The sequence below is a fragment of the Pogoniulus pusillus genome, chromosome 12 (genome assembly GCF_015220805.1).
Source record: "Pogoniulus pusillus isolate bPogPus1 chromosome 12, bPogPus1.pri, whole genome shotgun sequence".
NCBI lineage: Eukaryota > Metazoa > Chordata > Aves > Piciformes > Lybiidae > Pogoniulus > Pogoniulus pusillus.
The window spans coordinates 10082379-10107431 of record NC_087275.1 but is presented as its reverse complement, the minus strand read 5'-3'; the positions used below and the strand labels follow the sequence as shown (position 1 = coordinate 10107431).

At 40.4% G+C, this 25053-nt stretch overlaps 1 protein-coding gene across 5 annotated transcripts in view; it reads left to right on the top strand.

Annotated features, from left to right (window-relative positions):
• The window catches only part of NRIP1 (nuclear receptor interacting protein 1), a 159919-nt gene that overhangs the window by 84962 nt on the left and 49904 nt on the right, over positions 1–25053 (top strand). For all 5 annotated transcript variants that reach the window (XM_064152324.1, XM_064152320.1, XM_064152322.1 and 2 more), the window contains one exon: positions 36–119. The gene's annotated coding sequence lies outside the window, so the exon portion shown is untranslated. The remainder of the gene's footprint in view (positions 1–35; positions 120–25053) is intronic.

The window sequence follows — 25053 nt, the reverse complement described above, 5'->3', positions numbered from 1 at the left end:
GACTTTAATAGGCTGATCTCTGCTGTTCTTTTCAGATCAAGCATGGAAGTGTTGAGGAGGGAAATTGTTGTATCCTTGAACTTCTGAGGAAGAGCTTTCCTGATGGGACCATTTACAAGGTAAATATTTTGTAGGTTTTTTTTTCTCTGATTTGGGTTTCCTTCTTTGTCTTGCCAAAGTTTAGACAACTATTGGCTATTAAAAAGTCTTCTAGGATTATAATAAGCTTTAAAGTGACAAACTTTTAATTTGTTCCCTTTCTTTTACTATAATTTGGACTTATTAAAAAGTAATCATCAAGATAAATAAGTGTTTTATTGGTGCTTGAACTTTTTGTGTGGAGTTCTCTGGGAGATCCTGGAGGTTTAGCCTAGTTGTTTGGGAGGTAGCTGCTGAATAGAGAAGAACTTGACTTGTATGTAATTTCGGAGTGAGAGAGTAGACTAAATAATACTTAACATAGGCAAATCTCATTTTTAAAGTAAAACAGAACCAAATTGAGCTTTTGTGGCAGGGGACTGTCACAGTAAAATGATTATTAGATATTACATTACAATGGCTTGCAGACATTTAGCACCACTGACATTTTGTTTGGATCTGCTCCCTTGGTTCCCATTTCCTAAATCCTATTTTGTTTTGATACTAGAGAATAATTCCCCAAGTGTTGTCCAGTGATTGCTTATATATATGCACTTTGGTTTGTGAGTCATTTTATTCACTTGAGTAGCCCCACTGTACTCAGTAGGCCTACATGAATGCCTAAGAACTTGAGAATGCTGATGAGCATAAAGAATACAATTTGGGCATGTAATGGTTGACAAGCAGTTGTTGTTTTGTTTCTGGTCTCTCTTAGGACTCATTTGCATTGCCTCCAGTGGCAACTTTTGTGAGCATTAGTAGGGAAGGTCTAGAAGCTGGAAAAGTCTATCAAATCCTAGTTTGCAAATCTTCTCTCAATATCTGTTTTCATGATGTAGATTACAGATGTGAAGATATATTTTCCTTTTTTTTTGAACTATAATACTGTTTCATTTTAATATAACATGGGGTTTGCATACTGCAGTTAGAGCATTTCCAACATGCTGGAATACAGCAAAGTGAAATCACTTGCAAATATCCTCACTTTTTAAAATGAGAAGATACAGATTTGTCTAGAATTGGTGTTCTGAAAATAAAGACAATGGAGATGAGAGATGTGTTTTACTCCCTGCCTCCCCTAAGCTAGTCAGGAGGGGGAAAAAAGTCTAACATTGCCATAGTGTTTCTTAGTTGTCTGAGTAATTTTATTTACAGGAAATTTAATTGTGTTACTTGCTGGCCTCTGAATCAGCAAGATAAAGCACTTTGCAACTGAACTCTAATTAGCTATTTAAAAATTGAGAATTGTGATCAGCAGCAGATGGCCACTTACAGAACCTTAACAGATCTTAGTAGACAGTGACTTCTGCAGCAACAAGCTTTTGAAATCTTTCACATCTTCAGAAATAGCTGAAGTAATTAAAAGTATTGTTTCAAGATTATTACCTCTGTTCAGAAACAGTTCTTCTCAGTCAGAGTTGCAGAAATTTAAGCTGTAAAAACGGGTCTTGAGCAGGTATTCAGCTTGCCATAAGGCAGTTAAGCTAAAGGTCTGAGAAAACACATTGCCCATGTATAGGTGGCTGCTATTACTGGCACACTTAGTAGTAGTTTTTCCTTTTCTAACCAAAGTTACAAACCACTCGTGTGCTATGTCTTAATTATTTTTCTTTGTTGAGATGGGGAACAACTTTGGGTATAAGTGCTAATTGTAGAATACCCACATTGATGTTGCATGCTGTTCTAAGTAGCTTTAACATGGAGTGCTGTAGCGGTGTGTCTTGATCAGGGGTTTGGTTCCGTCACTGGAATTAGAGTTCTTGTTTTGAGTTCTGGACTAATAGGATAGTTTTTATGTGAAAGAGTGCTGCTTAGCAAGTATAGGTGTTGATCTTGTTGGTGCTGTGTAACCTTCATGAAATGAGAAACACAAGAGGGGGAAGGCAGTCATGCTCAAGTTGAGCTTACATCAGAGAAGACTAACAGCTAAAAGCTCTTAAATATGTTCTTGTTTAAGGTTATGCAGATCTGAGAAACTGCAGAAAATACAATTTATGAGAAGGTAGAGACGAGGATTCAAACTAAGAGTTCTAACTAACCTCTCAAAAGAACAAGGTGGTGAGCAGGGTTGGCAGAGGCAACCTTTGAGGAATTGGTTACTGTAAACCAATTAAGTCTTATTTTTAACTGTAGGTTTCAGGGAACAGCAAATGAATGTCGGATAGTTTTGGCTGATAGTATGTGCTTTTATTTTTGGATAAAAAACCCAAAGCCTGAGGATGTGAAGCTACAAATAGAATTTTCTTTTTTACCCTCTCAAGAGGGCTAAGTAGGCTATGCAACTAATTGTATTTGTTGTGTGAAGAAACTCTACTTTTGTTTTGTCTGTGAAACTGATTAATGTTTGGTTACATTTTGTCTCTGAGGGCCAACAGAGTGCTTCTGTTTTGGCAACCTAGGAAATTTGGTAAAGGGATTGGTAACTTGCAGGGTAGAGAATCACCCCTCATTCTTTCTGTAGCTTGGCATTTAATATTTTACAGCAAACTTTTAAGTTTAACATATTTGAACTTGTACTAGATAGGGTTAATAGGCTAGAACAAAAGGTCAAAGCATAAGGCATTAGGCTTAATTAAGGGAGAGCAGGAGTGGCAGGAGTATGTGACAGTTAAATGGGTTTCCCACAGACTAATGTCTGTTACAGTGCAACCATGCCTCAACTTAAGTGGGTTATTTTGTGCAAAGGGCAGCAGTGATTAGCAGTTTGACACGCCAGACATTTCTAGCCAATCCCATCTGTTTTAGAGGTTAAAAAAGCACACCTTTATGAGCTGATAGATTGATTTGTGTGCCTGTCTGGTAAAGATTAGAAGTCCAAGGCCGATTCTCTAACTGGCATTTACAGCATATTGTACTTTCTTAGTTGTTCTTTGTTTAAACTGTCAACTGTGTTGTAATGGGGCTAACGGCTGTAAAAGTGACCATGCGACATGAAGAATGTGGCAGAGTTGCTGCGGCAAGTGTTCTGAACCAGAAAGGTCTGGGAGGATCTTTACCTGCTTCATCAAGTCTGCTTTGAATGTGAGCCTGTAGGCTTTTGGTCATCTTGCAGGGCTTTGCATGGAAGGGGAATCTAGCTTAATGCACTCCTGTGTAAGGCTTGCACTTGTTTTTCATAGCAGTTGTTGCTCGTTTACTTGTTGAGAGGTTATCTGCCTCAGCAGGAGCAGTTTTCCAGTTCCAAGCACAATTGGCTTGGAGAATTTTAGCACTTGCAGTGTTTCAGTATTGAACTTCATTACACTCTGTATCCATCTCGCTCTCCTGCTGAACTGTGATGATACACGTGTATTCTGGTGGCTGTTTCATCCCTTTATAGCTGCTACACTCAGGATAGTTTTTCTGTTCAGTACCATGAGGTTGCCTGAAGCCTAAAATAAAGTAGGTAGCACAATAAGTCTTGACTGTTTCTTGTCATCTTTATGACTTTGTAAAGTCAAAGTTACATTACTATTAATATAAGACTATTAATAAATCGTTGATGCAATAAAACAATTTTTGATAATGTTCAAGGTTCATACATAGTTGAAGGTGATTATCCTATTTTAAAATCAAGTAGAGGTCAGACAGTATTGTAAGATAGCTGACTGTGGCCCAAATGACGTGCGGTAGCTTCAGGACCAGTGGTAATTACAAATGTGTTTTGTTGTAACATTAGGTTCCGTTGTGCTTTGTGGAAAGCAGTGAGATGTATATGCTCACTTAAAAGTAATGCTTAAAGCTGTCATTTTAGATAACATTATGCAAGTTTTCTCTATTCTTCCTCCCCTCCAAGCAGTGACCCTTGTAGCTAAATATAACTGAGAAATAAAACTGCACGAAATTAACATTTGGCACCTTGCATTTAACATTCCTGCGTTAACTTTTAGTCACTTGTTTCAAGTTTCTTGCCCTTCTCTTTGCAGACATGATTATCTTTCTCTTACACCTTATTTAAAATAAAATCAAACCAGTAGTGACTATTGATTTGATATCTGTATTGTAAAGATTGCCTCATGTATCTGAGCTGTACTGTTGCTGTACCAGCTGTGGCCTCTTTGTGAAGGCATATAGTACCGTTTGATTCATGAGTAAGTTGTCTTCACCTTACCTAACTTTGTAAAAGCCATCTTGGTTTTTCTTATGTTCTCATGACTTTCTCTTCTCTTCAGTTCTATTGGAAATGGCTGGAAATATTTTCAGTGTTTTAAGATGAGCAAGGCAACATCATTATCTTGCAGTTTATTTAGTAACATGGAGATGAAATGGGCATATGCAGCTTTATGTACTCTGTGGAATAATATCTATTTAAATGATTTGGATCTAATACATATTTACATGAAAAAAAAACCCATCTTGCCCTTCTCTGTGGGGAGAGAAGGTGAACAAGTATAAATTTTATAGTACTTATTGCTTCTCTTGCACTAAATCATACTTAAATTGCAGGTTGTTGGTTTGAGACTTGTGTAAAAAGTGCTTGGCTAGTAAAGTGAGGATGCAAGGAGATTTATCTCATTTAATGCAAGGAAAATGTTGTCAGCTGCAGTGTATTGATATGGAATTGCCTAAATCCAAAAGCAGCATTTTGGGTTTTTGTATATGCATATCTGGAATATTTTCCTGACACCAATATTCAAAATAATTCAAAATCCTGAAGCAATCCATCAGTGAAGTGTGCACGTATGCTGTGTTTTCTGATTGCTGTTGATGATACCTGAGCCATTATCTAATGTCTTGGGAATGGGATGCACACTGTGTCTGCTTTTCTGCTCTTTCAAGGCACAGCATACTTGAAATTTTTTGCAACAATCATTGATAAAATCTTCATAATTGCTGCTTCAGTGTAATTAGCATTTCCTGCTCTAAGTGTGGCACAGACAGAGTAATAAAGAGTTTTGAGTAGCATGCTAAAGATGTATGAAAGACTAAATTTAAGGTATTTTCTCCTCGTAACTTAGGGATGTTAGACCAGTTCTGTTGATGCTAAGTGGAAGTCTAGGCCATGATATTTATTACTGTTTTTTTTTAATGGGGCTTGGGCCTCTCTTTGAGCCTGCACTTCATTAAGTAGAGTGACATGGATTTGGTACAGTGTCTGCTACTGTTCTGCTTTTGTCATTGGGTAAATCTCAGCACAACTATTTGGTTGAGTATGACACTGCACCAAATACTCTATAACTGTCAGTGAACTGGCTGCCTTTTTAAGAAATACCTCCTCTTTTGTATTTTGCCTTTCAGTTAGAATATTGTAAAATATTTGTGTAACATGTTTATTTGCCATTTGGCATTAAAAAGGATTATCAAGTGTCCATTGTTTTAACCTGTGACTAGCTTAAAAAAAAAAGGACACAGTCTTTGGTGTTTCAGAGGATTTGCTTTTCTCATTTAACTGATGAAAAGGTGATGTGCTAGTTTGAGCCTGGCTGGGATATTTTGGTGAGAAGAATGAGATTATAGGCTGTGAAAAGGAAACTATGGTGATGTCTACTTCACTCATAAGCTTGCAGAGATGTATAAGAACAAGAACACAAACTTAAAGGAGTTGCTCTCTATCTCTTGGCTGCATGAACTTCTCTCTCCCTAACTTGCTGCTTGACTAATCCTTCTGCTTCCTAACCCCCCTGGCTGACTCTCCAAACTCACCTTGAATGTCAGGCAAAGTCTGGGGTAAGGTATAGGGGTGGGGAGAAGGTGGAAGGGTGGTTGGGAGCCCTTCCTGGGGACTCCGGTTTCTGTGAGGGCTGCTGTGTTTCTGTATTACCATTTTAACTTCTGTATTTCTGTATATATTGTAAATATCTGCTTGTATATTGTGCTAAGCTGTAGATAGAAAGCTTCATTCAGTTTCCAGATCTGCTGAGCCTAGTCTGTGTGATTGTATTAAGTTGGGAGGGGGGACACACAAGTGGTGTGGTGGGTAACACTCAAACCATCACAGCTGGGCACTTGATTGGTATCCCTGACCCTATAGAAACTGGGGAGGAAGGATGCTGCACCATGCTTCTGTGAACTGGCCCACTATGAATTTCTCCTTATTTTAGCTTTCCATACTCTTTGACCTTGTAGTTGTTGACTTTGGTCTGGAACAATTTCAAAGTCGTGTAAATGAATGTAATTAAGGTATTGCTTATCATCTTGGAGAGTTCAGAGATGTTTATTGGCTAGAAAGGTTTGTTTACTTAGTATGGAAGGTTAATATAAGGTTAAATTTTACTGTGTAAAATGGCCTCATAATGTTTTTATTTAGCACCTGAAGAAAATAGTGTTTGAAGGGGCAAATAATACTGTTATTTGACCTCCGTGTCTTTCCTGTAGCTTGCATTATTGGAAATATTTATCTTCATTGCATAGTTTTATTGCAGTTTTCCTTTCTCCTCATCTTACAAAGGGAACCTCTCAAGACTATTTGTAGGCCTTTGTGTAGGGAAGGAGCTACATTAAGGAAGGAAGTGCAAAAATATTTGACAGTAATTGCTGTAAGTAGCCCTTCCACTTACGTCTTTTGTTCCCCTTCCCCTCTTTGCCAGAATGAGATCCATAGTCTGTTCTGTAGTGCTTTTGTCTCTTTTTTTCCCCCCTGCTTCTGAAATAAGGTGAAAAAGCAGCATAAAAGAAGGCAGCTACTGGTTTCTGCCTTCATTTCTTAGGCAGTAGAAAGAACAGGACCTAGTCATCCATTTTATTATCTGTAGCTTTCAACTTCGTTTGAATATAGTGTTGTGGTGGTTTTCTGTTGTGTCTTTTTTTTTTGTTTTGTTTTGTTTTCCCTCTTATTGTTTATGGGGAAAAAATGCTTATCTGAATCTTGGTTTTAATTTCTGCTCATTTGGAGTTTTCAGTAGTTACTGAAGAGGCTAATATGTGAAAAGCATCATGTTAAAACAAACCTAACCCCTCCTAACAACAACCCAGAACAAAGTAAATGGGAAAAAAAAAACAACAAAGCCAAACACACAAAATCCTAACCAACCAAAAAAAAAAACACCCAACCCAGGCACTAAACCAAAGACAATGAAACCTCCCTAAAACAACAACAACAAAAACCAAATGTAACAAAACCCTAACCAAACAAAGCAAACAAGCAAAGAAAACCCTGCCCTCCTGTTCCACACCCTTTTCATCTCCTGCTCACAGCCATTTTTCTAGAAGTGCAGTTCCCAGCTGGAGAAGCCTCTGATCTCTGATGGCTGAGGAAGTCTAAACAAGTGTGTTCTGCCAGGCCTGTACTTGGCTGAGTTTGGTGAGGAAGGAGAAAGCAACATCAAGCCTGGAACCATCTCTTTCTGGAAACATTTGGCCAATATAGCCGGTGGTCCTTGTTGCCCACATTTTGCAGAGTATTTACTATTGTAGTTTCTTTCTCATGTAATAAGAGTTGTACATGGGGTCCTCACTGTTGAGGTAGCAGACTGCTTCTTACTAGAACTTAATATGCTAAGTTAATTATGCAGTAATGAGAATATCTTTTATAACAGTCATTAATTCAGTTAAAAAACTGTTTCTTGCTTGTGGAGATATCCTATAATTCATACCCAAAAGTATCTTTCCTCTTCTTTTTTTGTAGATGAAGGCTTCAGTTTGTAGTTTGTGCTACCTAAATGTGCAGCTAGGACAATAGCTTTATTGAATTCATAGTAACAGTCAGATCTTGGAGTGATCTAAAGGTGCTCTCAGAAGAGAAATAAGCAAAATCTCTTGGGCAAGATGTGAGAAAGATAAGAAGCTGAAGCTCAAAACTAGAAGGGTGGGTGATTGGGTGGAGGACCACTACAGATAAGTGTGAAGTCTTTCACCTTTGGATTTGGAAAAAACGGTGGTGTTGACTTCAGGAAGGCCAGAATTTTGAATTCCAAGATCATATGATAGAGTCCTGGAACTCCCTGATTAATGGATGTGTGTGGTTATGGAGTGGAAAAGCAAAATCAGCTGAAAAATATCCTTTATTTCAGGCCCTATTTATGGGAAAGGAACAATCTATGCACCTTTGATATTTACTTTTGCTCAGCTAACATAGTAAGAGCAAATCTGCTTCGAACTGCTCAAGTACCTGAAGGGAGGTTGTAGCCAGGTGGGGATTGGTTTCTTCTGCCAGACAACCAGCAACAGAACAAGGGGACACAGTCTCAAGTTGTGCTGGGCGAAGTATAAGCTGGATGTTAGGAGGAAGCTCTTGCCAGAGAGAGTGATTGGCATTGGAATGGGCTGCCCAGGGAGGTGGTGGAGTCACCGTCCCTGGAGGTGTTCAAGCAAAGCCTGGATGAGGCACTTAGTGCCATACTCTAGTTGACCGGCTGGGGCTGGGTGCTAGGTTGGCCTGGATGATCTTGGAGGTCTCTTCCAACTTGGTTGCTTCTATGATTCTATGAGCAGTAACCATTGAAAAAAATTCTTGATGAAAAATTTTCCTCTTGCTGCTGGAAGCCCAGATGATTTCTCAAGCCCCTGTTCTGGTCCTCTCAACTTACTGGCGTTTAGTGTTCTGCTGTCTTAAGTTTTACATGGCTACAAAACGAAATGCAAAAGGAACATTCAGCAAATTGCCCCAATAGTGTTTTGTAACCTCTTTCCATTCTCTGGCATAGGCATTGCTGTTGAGGTGAGAAGATAAGTTTGTGCAGAGTAACATCCTTCCACTGACTGAGCTCTGGCTTGATAGTGTCTTTTGGATGTAGCTCTTCAGCACTGCTGTCTTGAGTGCTTGCTCAGAAACACCTTTTTGTTTCAAGTTAGCTTGTCATATGCCCAAGGCTATCTCAGCATGCATATGACCAAACTGGTTTTTGAACTGAAATGCATAAAAGGTCACTTTCCCAAACTTTATCTTCTGGACCTCAAGTTTTATCATTAGTCATTTTCTACTGGGAATTTCCTTAATGGAAAAAGGGTCTGTTCAGTGTGCCCTTCAGGCTTTCCAGGCAATTTCACTTTTGCATTACCCTGTTCTGGTTTTGTTTTCAAAGTATTTTAATGTACAGTAAGGGACATGAACGGTATCTGGACACTACTTTTAGGTAATATTGAGTATTTTGGGTTGCAACTCTGTATGGTTCCTCTAGGTCTGATGCCTTCAGGGCTTTGTCTAAGTAAATACCAGCTGTATTTTTGTCCCTCCAAAACTGAACTTAAGTGTTAAAGTACATCCTAAAATACCTTCATTGTGCTGATGTCCATGCTGTTTCTGTGCTCCCTACCTTAAGACTGTTTGCTTTTTGAGGAGAATCACAGATGCCTCACAAGGTACTGGCAGCACTGAATTTCCTCTGCCACCACCTTCTGCTATCTGTACTATTGCTGCTTGGCTACTTAAATAGATTTAGAGCCTCAGGTAATCAGTTACTCTTGTATCTGGATTGTATGAATTTAACATATAAGCATGCTCATCTTCTCTTCCTATCCTCCTTCAAGGTCACTGTACAGGAGGGAAAGTTGAGTCATGGACTATAAACACTTGCAGATCTGCCATCAGATTTAATTCTTCTTAGCTTGTTGCTTGACGGTGTGGCAGGTGGACTTTGTCAGGTGTACCTGCAGCAGTGCTACTGACCCTAGTGATCTGCTCTATTTTTCTGCAGAAGGTCCCTTCCCTGTAGTAGAATGGTGTAAGTCAGGATGTGTTATCTCCTCACCTGATGCCCTTTCTCAGTGAGCAAAGAGGCTTGCCTGGAAATGCAATCATTTTGTGTGTATTATACGGCTTGCTTCTGTGGAGAAACTTGCCTCTTTTTTTGACTTGTTCATGTCTTGTGGAAGTCAGAGAACTCTGACAAGATGCCCTAGGTTGTAGAAGCAGTAGTGGTTGTTTAAATAATTCACAAAAGTAATGGAAAATACTGAATTGTTCTTGAATATTGCAGTTACTGTGCTTCAGTGTCAAACTGTAGATGAGAAACAAAACTATTGACAGGGCATGTGGTAAGAGATCATAGACTCAGTCAGGGTTGGAAGGGACCACAAGGATCATCCATTTCCAACAACCCTGCTATGGGCAGGGACACTCTACCCTAGATCAGGCTGGCCACAGCCTCATCCAGCCTGGCCTTAAACACCTCCAGGGATTGGACCTCAACCACCTCCCTGGGCAGCCCATTCCAGGCTCTCACCACTCTCATGCTAAAGAACTTTTTCCTCCTATCCAGTCTGAATCTCCCCACCTCCAGCTTTGCTCCATTTCCCCTAGTCCTGTCACTACTTGATAGCCTAAAAAGTCCCTTTTTTGTAGCCTCCTTCACATACTGGAAGGCCACAGAAAGGTCACCTGGGAGCCTCCTCTTCTCCAGACTGAACAGCCCCGACTCTTTCAGTCTGTCCTCATAGGTGCTGCATCTCTCTGATCAACATTGGGGCCCTTCTCTGGACATGCTCCAGCATCTCTACATTCCTCTTGTAATAGAGTCTCCAGAACTGGATGCAGTACTCCGGGTGGGATCTCACCAGAGCAGAGTGGAGGGGGAGAATCACCTCCCTGGCCCTGCTGGCCACACTTCTCCTGCTGCAGCCCAGGCTGTGGTTGGCTTTCTGGGCTGCAGGTGCACACTGCTGGCTCATGTTGAGCTTCTCATTCACCAATACCCGCTAGACTCTCTCCTCAGGGCTGCTCTCCAGCCAGTCACTGCCCAGCCTGGATTTGTGCTTGGGATTGCCTCGACCCAGGTGCAGGACCTTGCACTTGGTCTTGTTGAACCTCATATACTAGTTCCTAGTATCACCAGCTCTAGTATACATCACATACTGTTAAGACTAGGAGGGAAGCAATTGATGAGCTCATTTCACTTTTTTTTACTTCTTGAACACCTGTTGTGCTGCACTGGAGATGATGCACATAGTGTTGAGGTGGATGTTCAGGGTTTTGGGGTTGTGTCTTTTCTTCTGGTTGGTTTTATTCTAATAGACATTTCAGTTCTGTAATTCAAGACCTCTTATCAAATCATCTCCTGCATTCATGTTTGGAAGCGTTAGGGCAGAAGGCCATGTTATGACCTAGTGTAGTTATGAAATTTACACAAACTTTAGGGGGAAAAAGTAATGAAATAAGTCCTAGGGATGGTAAGTTGTGATTTTGTGTACTTCCATGTCTTTCTGATGAGTTGAGAGCCTTATACTTCCTGGGTAAACCAGCTGTCAGTCTCATCTATCAAATGTGAGATTTCTAAATGTGTCAATTCTAAGAAAACAATCCTGCAAAGATGAGGTTTGGAGGCTTCTCATGATTTCAAGAGTACAAATGATGCAGTGCTTTTCAGCTGCAATAAATAAAAATGAGATGGAGAGACAAACACATGCTTTGAGCCTGCATAAACAGACTTAGTAATTAAGATCAGGGCAAATAGGGTTTTCTCTTCTGATTTAATCAATGCACTTAATGTTAAAAGTGTAGTAGTAAACAACCATGAACTCACATTTCTAAATTCTAGCTTCCCATACATGTGCTGATGGTATAATCCAACACTCTATTCCTGTATTTGTTATTTACAAGTGAACCACTTAGGATATGTAGAAATAAGTGGTTATTACTAAAATGAGATCACAGAGCAGAATTAAAAGGTATAGTATCTTCCGTATGCTTTTATTAATTCTTCTTACTGCTTGTGCTCTTTAGTCTGTGCAGATCACACATGTGCAGTGTGTGCATCAAACAGACTTTTTTTCCCCCCTAGAAATGCTTAAGTGGTTTGAGTGATGATCTGTGAGGTCTCTTCCAACCTTGGTGATACTGTGATACTGTGAGTTGTTCAGTGACCATGGTACAACCAGGAGGATTGTCTCTCATTTGAATTTGGCCAGCACTGAGTATTTTGATACTCTGTGATCTGTGCTGTTTGCCACTCGTTAAGACTACATCTGTAAGCAACATGTCTGTATTTACAGCAGTACTTTTTTGAGGACCTTGGTTAAAGGTAGACAAACCCTATGGGGAGAGGCTGAGGGAGCTGGTGTTGTTTAGCCTGGAGAAGAGGAGGCTCATGGGTGACCTTATTGCTGTCTACAACTACCTGAAGGGACATTGTAGCCAGGTGGGTGTTGGTCTCTTCTGCCAGGCAACCAGCATCAGAACAAGGGGACACAGTCTCAAGTTGCGCCGTGGAAAGTATAGGCTGGATGTTAGGAGGAAGTTGTTCCCAGAGAGAGTGATTTGCCATTGGAATGGGCTGCCCAGGGAGGTGGTGGAGTCACCATCCCTGGAGATGTTCAAGAAAAGACTGGATGGGGCACTTAGTGCCATGGTCTAGTTGACTGGGTAGGGCTGGGTGCTAGATTGGAGTGGATGATCTTGGAGGTCTCTTCCAACCTGGTTGATTCTATGATTCATATTTAAATATTTTTTTCAATGCTAGAGGCTTCAAATATACTATGAAGTATTGTTTTATTAAAAAAAACAACAAACAAACAGAATATTCAGGGGGTTTGTCTTAGTGATAATATCCATACCTCCTCCATCCCAAGTGTAGGATAAACTCGATAATTTGTTTAATGTATTCCATGGCAATCATTTTCACACGTTGTCTTTGGGCATATTAGTGGGGCAAACTGATTAGAAGGGAAGATGTGAAGTTAGGCTTGCCTTACATATTGAGAAGATACTTGAGCTGTGTTACGCTTAAGGCAGAACTTACTTTCTGAATGTTAAGAAGAGAGTGGATGAGCTGGGGAATGAACGACTTGGCTCTGTCAGTGCGTGTTCTTTAGAGGCGTGTGCTTTGGGGTTTTCTTTGTGTTGGTTTTTCTTAATCTTGTTTCTGGGAAAGCCTCCTGATGTGATAAATGTAGAAACGTGATAGACACGAGTCCTGAATTCTTGGAACTTGGAGGACATTATTTGTGTCAGTGGAAATACCAGTTGTTGGAGAAATGAGGATATTGCTGTGATTAGACACCTTAGCTTCTTTGTGACTTGTTTGATTCTCTGTGTGGCCAAGAGGGAAGAGGTCTCTTTTGGGTTTGGTTGAGTATTCTTTAATTCTACAACCTGTTAAGTAATTTAGAGGAAAGAGCCACCCTCCTGGGGGAAAGGTGCTCTGTGCAACACACTTTAGCAACAGGACGATGTGCAAAGCTTCTGGAGGCTTTCTCCTCATGAGGAAGAAGAACTGATGGAAGCACCATGTGACTTATGAATTGTCTCATGTCCTTCTGAACATGGGGTCTGCTCTGATTTCCGAGACTACATACTGCTGGAAACCAGTGAGTAGATGTATGACTCTGGGTCTTGGAGCACTGCTGGGAGAAAGTTGTAGTATAAAAGGTAAAAACCCCTGGATGTTCAGTCTTGAGGTGCATGCAGTCATCATTGCACAGGACTTGCAGAGTCTGTTCTGCACCACCACTCCATCCCCCCTACGTGCTGCACACCTCCTTTTTTGGTGCTTTGTTCATGTGGCCATAGTTTCAGAGTGTGTCTAGGGTATGACCTCTTAAAAGTGGAAAAACTGGCAAAATGTAGTTCTTAGGCAGTGAAATGAAGGACCAGACCCTTGCTGTACCTCCCAGCTCTGTGCTGTTGTTGTATTCTCTTCTTCTTTTAGTCCTTGAAGCGTTTAATTAGATGTCACCTACTGTGACACAAAGTACCTACAGTAGCATGCATGCTTGCAGGCAGCTGTGGTCTTGGCCTGTAAGTGCTGTGCCCTACTCCTGTATGCAAGGGTGACTGTTGGTTTTCCTTAGGAGGAAAGGGTGTGATGCAAATCTGTGGCAGGCTGACTTCATGTCTTTGCCACCTCTGGTAGCGGAACAGAGAGGCTCGACAGGGATGTCTGGGCAGAGAGAGGGTAAAAAAGTATCCAGACTTGAGTTTAAAAATTAATCTAGAAAGGACATTCTAAAAATAGATCAGAGCATGTGAAAATGTACTTGTGAGAAAAAGAATGTGGAAGATTTTGGCCCGAAAAAGAGACTTTTGAAAGGAATAGCTCTATATGTCTCTTTCCAACATGCCAAATGACTTGTGGTGCTTCAAAATTTCTACTCCTGTAGCGAGGGAAATCTCTTGCTTTTGCTGCCTCTAGCTCTTGTAAGTTTTGACACTGAGTGTGAGAGAGCAACTGAAGTGCAAAACCTCCAGATTCAGGGGAAACAGCACTACTGTGCTTGCAGAGAGTAGAGCTGTTTTTTAGAGCTGAAGGCTGAGTTTGTACCCAAGCAGTTAACATTTGTTCAGTAGCTAACAAACGTTAAGTACTGCTCCTTTTTAATAGCTCTGTTGCTCTATATGTGCCTTCTCCAGGTAAGACAGTCAGTCCCTTAACCATACTGTGCACTGATTCCAGGGTGAGATCAGCGTGAAACTGCAGGGTCTTCTGCAAGTTGGTGGTTTGGTTATTGTAGTTGCCTTTGAAAGGAAGAAGTGTGGTGTATGCAAGGAAAAAGTTTTTTTCTCTTCCCTCAAGTCTGACTATGGTTTTAGTTTCATATGCTAATGATTATTTTACAGTTCCTGTATTATAACTGAAATTAGTACTCCAGTGTGTTTTGGAGGATAAAACCACAAGCACATACAAAACCAGAGTAAAAATGGGATTGCTAACACACAGGGGATTAAAACATGGGGAGTGAGGTTAGGCTGACCATTCAGACAGGCAGCCTGTGGCAATAGTATACCCATTCCAGGGCCCCATAGGCTTATTTTGGCATTTCTGGTTGTATGTTCAGTCTAGCACTGACAAAATACCTTCCTGTATTTGCATGAATGAGTTATTAAAAACAGAATAGAAGAGAATGCAGGAAAAAAAATACTTAAGACTAGTGAGGACAGTGACAACACCTTCCTAGCAGTGCACTGTATTACGGTAGCCTGCATATCAGTGAGAGACAAAGCTAAGACCAGGTAGGACAACAGGCAACCTTTTCACCAGACAGTCTTCACTGAGAAACACATGGAGTAAATATCCCTTTTTCATCCTTTCCTCTCTTTTTGGTAGGCGTGTATAATAGATGGCTGCTTGCATGACCTGTGGAATGCAAGGGATTTGAAGTACTTGTCTGCAGTAGGAGGTCAAACAAGAGACAAATGTTGTTACCTGTGTACGTGGCCCATGCAGTTAGGATTCAATATTGTTGTCAGTGGGAGGTCATCTAACCTCTTCTAATCAAGTGTCGTTTTAAACCAGTGTAAAATAATGTGGGGTTTGGCTTGCACAGAAGAGTGACCTTATGCATGTAAAGGAAAGCTTTCATGTTCACTTTGTTAGATATGGAAACACAGGAGAAGAGCAAGAGAGAATCTGCATTTGTGATGATGAGGTATGCAGTATAATTCTGTTCCACTGAGTGGAGAAGTCTTGTCTGGCCCATTGGTCCTGCCTCTCTGCTGGTACAGCTGTACACGGAGGTGTTACCCAACTGGGAGCAGTTCAAGGAGGTGCAGTTATTTAACTAAAAAATAGAAGTGTTTCTGTGGTCTTTGTTGCATGAGCCAGCTTCAAGATCAGGAAAGAATGCTGTTCCTGTCTGGGAAATAATGCAGAGCAAACATGCAGGACATCTAAGGAATGGTTAATGCAAAAGCAGAAGTAAAGGGAAGCGAGAGACTGGAATTAATGATTTTTCTTTTTTTCCCAATACTATTATTTCATTTTAGCAGTGGCCTCTGAGTAGACTCACCTGAGCCTATAGGCTCAAGTGATCAAGAACAGCAGAGAGAGAGCTGGATGAACAAAACACAAGTTATGTGTGTTAGGGGATTCTCTGAACAAAAAGAGCCTTTTCTTCCAAGAGACTGTATCAGTGTTGGAAGGTTTATGGGTTTTCTCAAAGAACATTATCAGGTCTGAGTCAGACATATGAGATACTTCAGTTTTGCTCAAGGAAATCTTACTAAATCAAGAAGCCTGGCTCATGTTACATTCTTGCATTGTAAAATGTGACTCTCTTCTACAGTTAATAAGTGACTATTTTAGCCTAGAATTGTATAAAAAGACACATACTACCATAGTAACTTCTGAATGCACTGGATCATCTAAACCAATTGAAGCAACAACAACAAAAGCTTGCAACCCCCCAGAAAAAGTTGAACTTATCAAGGCTCCTAATATTCCTAAGTTTTGTAATAACAGTTGAAGAGAACACATTTTATTTTCAAATTTATATATAGGACCTAAAAGTTTAGTAAACTGAGGCAACTGGTATTTCACCTAACAAGCCATTCTGTCATCCAAAAGTAGTCTGTAGCCACAAAGAGTAGATAAACATGGAAATGCTAGCATAATTTGGATGAGAGGCATCAGTCACAAGAAGCAGACCTAACTGCCTAAGTTCAGGTTCATGGGACTTTTCTGACTTAAACTGAATTCACAATAAGGAGACACAATAGAAATACGCTGTTTATTTTGTCACTTGAAAGGTTTTGTGTTTGGTGCTTTTGTTTGTGGTGTGGGTTTTTTGTTTGGTTGGGTTTTTTTTCTTAGAAGCAACTTTTTTCCTAATATTGAAATGTATTAATTTAACAGCTTAGAAAACATACCCTGGTTGAAGTAATAGTCTTAGGCAGGTAGGGCAAAAGCAAGCAGTGTCTGTTTTTTTTAAGTAATAAAGTGTTTTATGTAGGAGTTAATGCTGTACTTGAAAAAAAAAGTCTAGAAATGCTGATAACATGTCTGTGGAAAACTGGTTTGAAGGCTATAGCTCCTTAGCTGATGAAATAAGCATTTTAAGCTTTTTTGCTTTTTAACCTCATATTAAACTCATTGCAATGCTTCTCTTGAATCAAAATGAGATAAATACCCCTTTAATACACTCAGGATGTTATGAGGTTTCTGATGGGTTGGGGTTATTTTGTTGTTGGGTTGGTGTTTTGGTTTTTGTTTTTAAATGTGCATGGTGTAGAATCATCACTTACCAGCAGTAAGAGCGAGATGAGGGTGGGAGGCTCAAGGATTAGATTCATAGAATCATAGAATCAACCAGGTTGGAAGAGACCTCCAAGATCATCCAGGCCAACCTAGCACCCAGCCCTAGCCAGTCAAGTTGACCATGGCACTAAGTCTCTGAGCAGAAATGGGCAGTTCCAAAGAGGTGAATGGCAGAAGGAGAGGTAGAGTTGTGTATGTTGTGGTTTCAGTAGGGCATTGTGTGTTTGATGCAAGTGTGCTGGGCTGACAGAACTCTACCTTTTTAAAACATCTTAAAGGGCCTTGGATAGTCTTAGTGTTTGGGTTCTCTGGTGCGGAAAAGCCATTTGTGGCTGTGCAGAAGCAGAGTGAAACCTCGTCCTGTCCTCTTGTAGATAGCTGGAACGTAGCAGGCTGCCACCTGTGCCAGGACTGAGCAAAGGGCACCAAGATCTGCCCTTCTGGGGGCATTTTTTCTTTGACATGGGAATTGTATTTGCTAGTTGGTATTCTTGGTTTCTGCCACCCATCTTGAATCTGTGCAGCTGTCATCTGCACTAGGAATCTGTATATGTAATAACCTGTTCAATATGTAGTGTTCTAGAGCTTTGTTCTGAAGACTGTAGGAGACCTGTTCCAGAATATTTAGGTCCTTATAAAAATGTAAGAGCAGAAAAGGCATCATTGCATATATCCAAAACAAGCCTCTTGAAAAGTATTACTAGGTTATCAACTGTGTTGACTACAAGTCTGGGTCTAGAAGCATAGAATAGGTCAGGTTGGAAGGAATCTGTAAGGATCATCAAGTCCAAGTTTCTGCTCCTTGCAGGAATACTATGACATTCAGATACTCCTTGAACTTTAACAGATTTGATGCCATGACCACTTCCCTGGGAAGCCTGTTCCAGTCACCTACCACTGTTGGACATTTCCTAATGTGCAAATGGGTAGCTCATCATTACTGGGAGGTTTACCAGGCCTTTTCCCAGTAACACAGGCAGACTCTGGTGACTTTGGATTGCTTACATTGAAAAATGTCATGGTGGTCTTTTTACAGATACTATTAGATTTAATTTTGACCATTGCTCTGTTGGGCATAAAAGGTTCAAATGTGCGTGGAGGTTTTTAGAAAATGATCCTGGACACAGTTTTGGCCTAGAATTGTTGTTCAGAAAGCTTACTGGCTAAAGAGCCTGTGTTTTGAGGGAGTGACACTTTTCTGTCATGCCATTGGACTAGCAAGCAGTCGATGACCCACAGTACTGTATGCACTCTGATTGTCAAATAGTTGGCTTGACTAATAAATTACTTCTTCCAAATATTGTTTCTGCTTTGGAAAGTGTATTTTGTCACCTGTATTCTTAAACTTGTGAGAAAAGTAATCCAAATATTGTTGGACTTGCAGCAGACTTTGGGTTTTCCAACTGGCGCTGAATCTGTGTGTAGCTACCAGGTTGTGGGCTGGGATCTGTGTGTAGCTACCAGGTTGTGAGCTTAAGGTAAATATTAATTCAGGGCATGTTGCTTCAGTTACTGTATTACAGGACAGTAAAGAAGTTTTATAACAATATGTATGGGCACTTAACCCATATTGGGTTTGCAGGGAACCTCAAAACCCAGTCATATGCTAATATAGTTATAATAAAATCTTTTTTCTTTTTCTGGCATGGGGACATTCAAAGAACATAGACTCAGCAGTGCTTAAATGCAAAGGAAAATATTGATTACAATTTGGAAACCTCCTATGAGTTATAGATATAACTCCATATTTCCATCTGCTACTCTTTTATCTGTTCCTTTTATGTCTGTATAAAAGACTCTGTTGTTCAAGCTGTGTGGAGAAGTAAGGTGAGCCCCTGCTTGTTTTCCCATTTCAGCTATAGCTTTGAAAAATACATTAATTGCAAGGGCTTGTCAAGTTGCCTCTCCTTTACATGAATTCATTATGTAAAATCTTTTTCATCTGCTCTAAGTAATATTTTGAAAGTAACTGGAAGAATATGCAGAAGGAGATACCCTTCAACATGAGCAATGGTTCTAGAGTCTGACCTTCTTGGCATTGGCTGTGGTGATAACTCTGGAATTGAAAATGGGAATCCTGTCTTTCTGGTTTTCATTAGTAAGGTGTATTCTCAAAATGACTGCTGTTTCTAAGCAATCATCTCCTCTGAAACAAAAACAATTATGGAAGACTTTTTTTTTTTTTTTAATTATCAAATGATTGTTTAGGAACTTTAAAATAGTTGTTCTGCTCTTTGCTTCACCAACAGTGATAGCTCAGGCTACTTCATTACTGGACATTTTGTGTCTTATCTATCTCCTCCCAAATACTTAGTATGTTCTTTAGTGGCTTGCCCACCTGGAGTGCTGATCCATCTTTCTGCTGTGTTCTCTGGAGTCTTACTCTGTTACTTACTTTCTTGGGGTGTTTTTTTTTTTGTTTGCTTGTTTTATAAAGCAATAAACCCACCAAAAAAACCCAAACAAACCCCTCAAACACTCTGAAGCTGGTTTTGTTTCATATAATAAACAGAATTACATTTTACGTTTAAAAATATGTAAAACTAAGGGAAAAAACAATCCTTTGGGAATGTGCTTTTGGTGTTAGATGTTTGTTTCTTTGCTTGGATGTTTTGGTGGTTTTTTTAGCTGTTGGTTGTTTTTTTTGGTTGGCTGTTTGGTGTGGTTTTTGTTTTTGTTGTTAGTTTAATTCTGTTTTTAGCCAGCGTTCTCTTGCCTGGTGTTACAAAGCACTCATTGACTTCTGCATAACTGAGAGTTACCCAATCTCATGCTGCTGTCAGTTTCTTTTTCCAGGCTTTTTTTCCCTTTTCCAATTGGACAGTATACATGGCTTACCTTCAGACTTTGCAGCAATAAAAGTAGCAGCAAAACACTAAAGGCAGGTGACAATAGTTTACTGGTAGCTGGGATGTTTCATTTGTCCTTTTTAAAGCAAGTTGGACTCTGATCTTGGAGGTCTTTTCCAACATTTTATGATCCTAGAGTGGAACCTTTGAGGTCTCTTCCAGCTTGGCATTCTATGATTCTCGAGTGTTTTGTAGTTGCAGTTTTTTTGAGGCATGTACAGGCAGCAGTCTTTCCACCTTCTGCATGAGGACATGAAAGAGGTTTCCATGCCATGGAGACAGTCTCTGACTTTGTGACCTCTGCATAAGGCTACAGGCTAGCCTGTTCTTTAGGCTGCTCTTGATCAGTACTGAGAAGTAGGCAGCTGTCTGTGCTGAGAGGGCATGGATGACAAGAACATGCTTGGGCAGTTCTTCAACAGCCATGTTGGCTTCCTTTTGGCTTCTAGGTACAATTCAAGGTTTTGTCCTTGGCTGCTTTTAAGTCTAACATGCCTTGTGTTCTGTTTGAGAGGCTGCCTGCTTTTTTGATCCAGCATAGCAATTAATGTTAACCAGGGTACTTGACCTAGATCATCCTAGTTTTTAATGTCAAGTAGCCACTGGCAGGAAGTTCCTCAAGAGGGACTTTTGACTATGGAATGTATTCCCAACCTGGGCTGGTGGAGTCAGCTTGCTGTGCGGGCTCAGTGCCAGGCCTATCTTATTTCTTTGCCTATGGAGATGAAGAATTATTCAGCGCTTCTCCTGTTCTCCTTTGCCCCTAAAGAAAGGCAAGTTAATGTGGGTTTAAAATCACTACGCTAAGGTTTTCCACCTCAGCTATGTGGGAAGAGAAGTGAAATATACTTTAAAGAAAAAATAGCACACATGCTGCCTTTCTACATGAAAGGGCTTTTTTTCCCTGAGAGAATTTAATTGAATGTTTTGCATGAAATGAAAGCAAAAGATGTTTCCTCACACAGACCAGTTTGAAACTATGGCAAGTTAAATTTAGATAAGTGTTGTTTTATTTCAGCTTTGTGGAAGACTTAACAGTTCACTGCCAGACACAGAAAGCTTCCTTCCTGCTGGGAAAGAAGATTTCTCAAACCATTAAAACCATTGCCAAGTTCTTTAAACCTTCCCAAGCCTTGCAGCTGAACCGACTGTAATAAGGCCAGCTTTACCTCACAAGAAGGTGCTGGATGCTCTGTTTTCTTTTCCATGCCATTTCTGATGAGGTTGGTCAGTCCAGCAAACAAGCATTTGAGAGTACGAGTAATTTTGGGAAGGAAGGGTTCAGTCAGGAGTGCTGCATGACAACTGCACACCAAAGTTGGAGTGAACTGTTGAAGTATAAATAAAGTCCTAACTTTGGCCTGGAAAAACTCTGTTCTCTTGCTGTGATATGTCTGAATGTTTGTTGGCAAATGCCCAAGAGCCAACCAAGGTAACTGTGGTTATAGAAGGATACGAGGGAGGACAAGAGGAGATAAATTTGATCTAAAGCCCTAAACTTTAGTTTAGGCAGCTGAGATCAGTTTATGGCTACGTGGTTCCTCTTTCTGCTCAAGTGAGAGACTGTGTAGTCCTACAGGCCAGGAGAGTTCAGCTTACATGTCTGGTTTGAACAGAATAGAAGAAGTCACTTTCCTGAACACACTTTAACCCTTTTCCAGTCAGTCTGGCTTCTAGAGAGTTTCAAGAACACAAGAGGAGAAAAGAGAACTGAAGGGGTTAGAAATAAGGGCAAAAGTTACTTGCTTCTGGAAAAGGTTAGGAAATAAACCAACGGTAGAATTTGAGAACTTGCGAGTATCCATAACTTTAGTTCTTGACTGCAAGAAAAACTAGGACTCTTATGATGGTAAACCTGGTCAAGTGATTGGATTCAAAATCAATTGGAGATTCACTGATTTCAGCAGGTTTTGGATATTTTTTTGTTATGTGGAAGAAAAGGAAAAAGACCTTAAGAAATACAAAACTTAAACTGGAGGAAAATATTAGGTCATACGTAAGGGGAAAGATACATAGAGTGGTTTGGGTTGGAAGGGACTTTAAAGATCATCTAGTTCTAGCCCCCCCAGTATTGTCAGGGACAACTGCTAGACCAGATTGCTCAAGACTTTATCCAGCCTTGCCTTGAACACCTCTAGGGAGGGGACTTCCATGACCTTTCTGGGCTACCTGTTCCAGTGTCTCACCACCCTTATTGTAAAGAATTTCCTTCTAATATTCAGTTTAAATCTATCTTTTTCAAGCTTCAGTGCATTCTCTCTTGTCATCTCACAGCCCCAACTCCCATAGTCTGTCACCACAGGACAGGTGTTCCAGCCCTCCTGGACTCTCTCCAGCAGTTCAGTGTCCTTCCTATGCTGAGGGCACCAGAAATGGATGCAACATTTGAGATGGGGTCTCATGAGAGCAGAATAGATAGGGATAATCACCTCCCTCATCCTGCTGACCACATTTCATATGATACAGCCCCAAGATACAGTTTGCCTTCTGGGCTGCAAGCACACATTGCTGACTGATTTTGAGTTTTTCATCAACTGATGCTCCCAAGTTCTTCTCTTTGAGACTGCTCTTGAGCCACTCCTTGCCCAGGCTATATTTGTGCTTGGGCTTTCCCTCACCCAGATGTAGGACCTTGCACTTGTCCTTGTTGAACTTCATGACTACAGATCTTTGGTCATGACTTTAAGTCTATTTTGGAGACTGGTAACGAAGAGAGGCAGTTTCTGTTCTAATGAGAAGAGTTGCTACCTGGATGAGGCAATTCTTGTGACATCTGAGCGGATAAGTAGTGAAAGAATAAGTGGAAGCTGCCAAGTATGTTGAAATAAGAATGCTGATTGGTGTCATCTAACCAAAAGCAGTTATGTGAAGGACTGGTGCAACCCACTCAGAGGTATCCACTGTGGTGAATGGGAAACGATGAATTTAGATCAGTGTTTGGTTAGTTGCTCTGAAATAGAGAGAATTAAGCTAGTGCTAAGACAGTGCACAGAATTCCTTCCTGACGTTACAGATGCTTATCTCTTGAGTGGAAGGTGGCAGGAGGATCCTGTGTGTGTTCAGCAAAGAAAAACGGGAACCCTGTGGAACTCCTATCAGGTAGGAGACAGAAACAAGCACTTTCAGAGTGTGATTCATTTGACTTCCTTCAAACACACGCTATAGCAGAAGAACCTAGTTTTTCCCGTGGGCTGTAAAGGGAGACTGACATGACCTGTTCAGATACAGACACCTGCACTGTAAACAACTTTATTTGGTCAAGTGAATTCTGGCTTGGCATCCACATCTAAGAATGGGAAGACAAGGGTGCTGTGTTATTATGGTTTGTGGTTAAGTGTCAGATGACCTCCATACTAGTGAAGACTTGACACCTTTTCAAAATGGGAGTTGGCATTCAAGGGCCTCCAGAAACAACACTTCATGTTGTTATGCTGAAAGGGCATCACCCCTGTGCCACCTCTTCTGGGCAGCAGATGAAAAGCTATTGCGAGTCCTTGCTCATCTTATGTTAGTATATGAGGACACCAGTTCTGGATTGAGCTATGAGGCTGAGTCCTGCAGCATTACTAGCAAGAAGTAAGCACATGTATGGTTCACCTAGCTCTGGAAGCACCTTGCAAGAGCTGAAAGTAGTAGCCTGTTGAGTTGCTTCCATCTAGCAGTGATTGATTTGTAGGTGAGTGCACGTAGATGTGACAAGCAGTCAGATGGTGAGCTCCGCAGGGACACTTACTGGACAGCAGAGTATACATTCTGGTGACAGCCTTGGTGGTTACCTGTAAATCACCTAGCATGCATTTGGTGGGCTGTGAGAAGTAAATGATTTACTGACACTAGTTCCTGGTTGAACTTGGAGCGTTGTGCTGTATTGTTAAATAGGTCACACAAAATGCACAACTCCTGTTTTGTTATTACTAACTTCAGTCTCTTTTTGTAACTCTAAGTAATATGCAGATGTTACCATTCTCCTACTTGTTTCTATCATATCCATACAAATCTGCTTTTATTAATTCAGGACTTGGAGATTTTTTTTTGTTGATATGGCAGAGTTCCTAAAATAAGTAAATGTATTTTTTATTTTATTTACCGACTTAATTTTTTTCCCCTGTGGTTTATCTCAAACACCTGCATGTTGTATGGTAGAAGCTGTGTTATTTCTCTGTCTGCACAGTATAACCAGCCAATTGATTAGTTTCTTTTGTACCTTTTTAAAGAAACAAAAATTTATCACTGAAATGTGTCAATTTTCAGGAAAATTTTAATAGTGAAGTTAATGCTTCTGATTTGAGTTTAACTTACATTAATGTTCAAGGTGCTTTGACTACTGCTTTTAAAGAAAACGAGGGGTGTTGTGTTTATTATGATTATTATGAGTTGTTTTGTTACAGTAATTTTTAAAAGGTGGCCTTGTTGAGAGCATCTTCATTTTTACTGGGAAAAAGAACCCCAACATAAACATAATTCACATTCTTACACCTATTTTCTCAAAGTGCTCATTGTCTCTGTGCAGGCTTACTTTATAATGTATGCATCTGGTAATGAAAATAATAATTAAGTTGTTTCACAATGAAACTGTGATTGGAGGAGGGGGGTGGGTGGAGAAAACTCCAGTGATGCTAGCAGCTGGATTTATACCCAGTAAAACTAGCTAAATGACTAGTAAGGCTGATTCTTCACCTACTGTATTTTAAAACCTGATATTTTATATCTTAAAGTGATGTTTCTCTTTTTCTGCTAGGCATTCATTATTTGGAGACTCCACTTTTCCACCTCCCATATTCTTTCCTTAGTTTTTTTCCTCCCTTTCCTGCCATCACCTTTACCCCACTCCCATGTCTTCCACGACATGCACATTCTGACCTTCATCAGTTGAGGAATCTCTCATGCACTGGGATGAAGTGGCACAGGCATTGAGTTTCAAGTGTTTTAAAAAGATGCTGCTGAGGAGGTTAGAGAGGTTTGAAATAAAGTGGTGGTGGTGGTCAAGACATGCACAGGGTGCTAAGCCATGCTATAGACCAAACCCCAGTGAAGCCTGACAGTCCTGGAAAAGACAAGAATGTAATCTAGAGCCGAGTAGCAAAACCAAACTGGAGGTGGATTAAGGTAGAACAATGTGGGTGAGTGTTGATGAAAGCACAGGAAGTAATACCACAGTTGTGTTACAACAGGGCTTAAAGTATTTGAATTAAATCTGATTTGCTTTTCTAGTTCTTAGTCTCCCTGCTTTTCATTTTTCTGTT